This window comes from Schistocerca piceifrons, chromosome 4 (genome assembly GCF_021461385.2).
Source record: "Schistocerca piceifrons isolate TAMUIC-IGC-003096 chromosome 4, iqSchPice1.1, whole genome shotgun sequence".
In the NCBI taxonomy this organism is placed as follows: Eukaryota; Metazoa; Arthropoda; class Insecta; order Orthoptera; family Acrididae; genus Schistocerca; species Schistocerca piceifrons.
Window position 1 is genome coordinate 509,072,340 of NC_060141.1, and position 3,199 is coordinate 509,075,538.

General features: G+C 41.7%; 1 pseudogene; it reads left to right on the forward strand.

The window, feature by feature from the left end:
• The first annotated feature begins 1,535 nt into the window (after positions 1 to 1,535).
• On the forward strand, positions 1,536 to 1,653 carry LOC124796554 (annotated as a pseudogene).
• The last annotated feature ends 1,546 nt before the right edge of the window (positions 1,654 to 3,199 follow it).

Here is a 3,199-nt window from a genome sequence, read left to right on the forward strand (position 1 = left end):
CATCGTGTCTTGCCGTTGGTGTACTTTACGTACGACCAGAATCTATTTGGATTTCCTGCCAGATTTCGAGGCACTGTATGAAAAGCAACTCGCAATGAAGGCCGCGCCAAATTTAGAGTCTGTAAAACATTGCTAGTCCTGGAGATTTTGCGGTCTTTTAATTTGGCGTATTTTTCACTTTACTTCTGTAACAGTGTTATGGCCTGTTCCGTGTACCATGGATGGCCAGTTCCATCTGACATCAATTTATTTGGTATACATTTCTCATTTGCCATTGATTTAATGGAGATTGTTTCTTACGAAAGCACAAATCAGATTTTTATCTGTTATTTTAAGTACATCCCAGCATAGCGTCTTTGAATTCGTTTGAAGTAAATCATCATACCTACTTGAGAAGTGCTTCAAATGGCCAAGCAGAACACTAGAATTGGTCGCACTGACGTCTTGTATGCAATTTTGTTGATAGGTGAAATGCACTTTCCCAGAGGCCGAAAACATGAAGTCGCCATTCGCCTTATCTAGTAATGATTTTCCGAGATCGTATCTGTTCATACCCTTAAATGTTTACGCTGTGCAACGTGTTGCGGTAGTGATCAGTTGCGACAAGAGTGGGATCGGTTTCGGCTACTGCTTTGTTTAAGGAACCATTCTGTCGTGTAGTAGATGCGAGTAGGTGGATGGTAAAACATGTGAATTAGTAAAAGAGAGAAAGCTTGAGTCTTTTTAGTTTGATTAGACTTACGATTCACGTTAAGCTTTAACCAAACACTGCCAAACTTAGGCAGTCATGTAACACAAAGAACGATGTGTAGAAATTATATACACGCAAGTTATTTGATAGAAGTCACAAAAAAACCAGTTGAATCTGGTTTATCTACATCTAATAGATACTCCGCAAGCCACCGTAAGGTGCGTGGCGGAGGGTACCCGTACTGTTACTTGTCATTTCCCCTCCTGTTCCACTCGTAGATTGAGCGAGGGAAAAACGACTATCTCTACGCATCCGTATGAGCCCTAATTTCTCGTACCTTATCTTCGTCGTACTTACGCGCAATGTATGTTGGCGAGAGCAGAATTGTTCGTCAGTCAGCTTCAAATGCCGGTTCTCTAAATTTTCTTAATAGTGTTTCTCGAAAAGAAGGCCACCTTCCCTTCAGCGAATCCCATTTGAGTTCCCGAAGCGTCTGCGTACCACTTTAAGTTTTGTTCGAACCTACCGATAACAAATCTAACTGCCCTCCTCTTAATTGCTTCGATACACATCCCAAACACTCGAGAAGGACTCGAAAATAGATCGTACGAGTGTCCTAAATGCAGTCTCCTTTACAGGTGAACCACTGTTTCCTAAAATTATCCCAGTAAACGGAAATCGACCATTTGCCTTCCCTACCATAGTTTTCACGTCCTCGTTCTACCTCATATCGCTTTTCAACGTTACGCCCACGTATTTAAACGATTTCACTGTGTCAAGTTCTACACTAGTAATACTGTTTACAACTAAAATGTCAATTTATTTCACAGTCTTGTCTTCATAGGGCAACACCCATGCCGCAGTGGATACACTGGTTCCCGTGAGATCACCGAAGTTAAGCGCTGTAGGGCGTGGCCGGCACTTGGATGGGTGACCATCCAGGCCGCCATGCACTGTTGCCATTTTTCGGGGTGCACTCAGCCTCGTGATGCCAACTGAGGAGCTACTCGACCGAATAGTAGCGGCTCCGGTCAAAGAAAACCATCATAACGACCGGGAGAGCGGTATGCTGACCACACGTCCCTCGTATCCGCACCCTCAACTGAGGATGACACAGCGGTCGGATGGTCCTGATGGGCCACTTGTCGCCTGAAGACGGAGTGCAGAGAGTGCTTGTCTTCATCATTCGCTATGCACTGGGTGCAACGAGTTTGCACGTATTTTATTCCATCGGAAAAACGATTTGTGGAACTGAAGTGGATTAACTGCAATAGTTTAATTGAAAGCAACAATCACTTCCTTATTTGATTTCCTCTCACCGAGTCAGATTTCCAGCGTATAGAGCAGGAAACAGTTCCGTGGAGCTAAATCAGGAGAACAGCGTAGACCAGGAAAAGATGTAAAGCCTAATTCACGCACTTTTACCACCATCGTACAAACAGCTTTTTCATTTAAGTTTTTCACGTGAAGTATTGTGTACTCGTCCAGTTTTCTATGGATTTTAATTAGCAGTATTACGAATTTGCATAACTCAGTTGTGATAATTTCAATTGGGCGGCCAGAGTACTTTCTGTCTTCAGTGCTTCTACCGCCACGTTTAAGCTCATTAATCCGAAAGTATTTGGCTTTCGGAATATATTGCTCCTTGTAGCAGAAACAGGATTAATGATACAAAACGATCAACGGAGATTACCAACAATGGAAAATAAATTCATTAGAGGAAGGTACCGAACATTGAGACTACAAGGGAAAGAAATAAAATGGAAAATGGAGGGGGACGGGTTAGAAAAGTGATGTGCTCTGAAGAAATGGATGAGCATAGGTTGAAATGGTATCGCCACATAAGAGAAATTGGGAGAACTCTAAAGTTAAGAAACGTATGTGAATAGCGACCTCAAGGGAACAAAAAACATTGAAGACCAAGAGAGGACTTAGCGAAAGAAGACTCGTTAGCAGTAGCAGGGAGAGGGAACACAAGGAAAGCTTAAAAAGGTGCTCTAGGTACAGCTCCCATGAACTTCATCCCCACTCCTTCTTTCCACGTTCTAGAGCAGTTACTATATGACCACTTCTGATGGCTTTCGACAGTTAAGTGCCTGATGCATCTCATTGGGCGTTTGTTTTCATCTCTTACAAGAACCACACTTGCCGTCTGGCAAAATAGCCCAGTATTTGACATAATTCGTCAGATATCTAAAACGTTCCCACCAATGTCACAAAGTTTGAAAAATACAAGCTTATCATAATAGTCATCGTGTTTTACTTGAAAACTGTACAGAAAACTGGTTTTTTATAGCTTAAAAAATACGTCTTGCATATGATTGTCTAAAATTTTTCGCTTACGCATCGCAGTTAATAGATATCAAACTTACTATTGCAGGGCGGCCTTCGGTGTAAAAATCTTTCACGTATTAATAGAAAAAAATTTGGTTTTATTTTATGTGCTTCATACACAGTGAAAGTCATCATTACACCATGAATATTTTAAAATAGGGAACATCTCATACC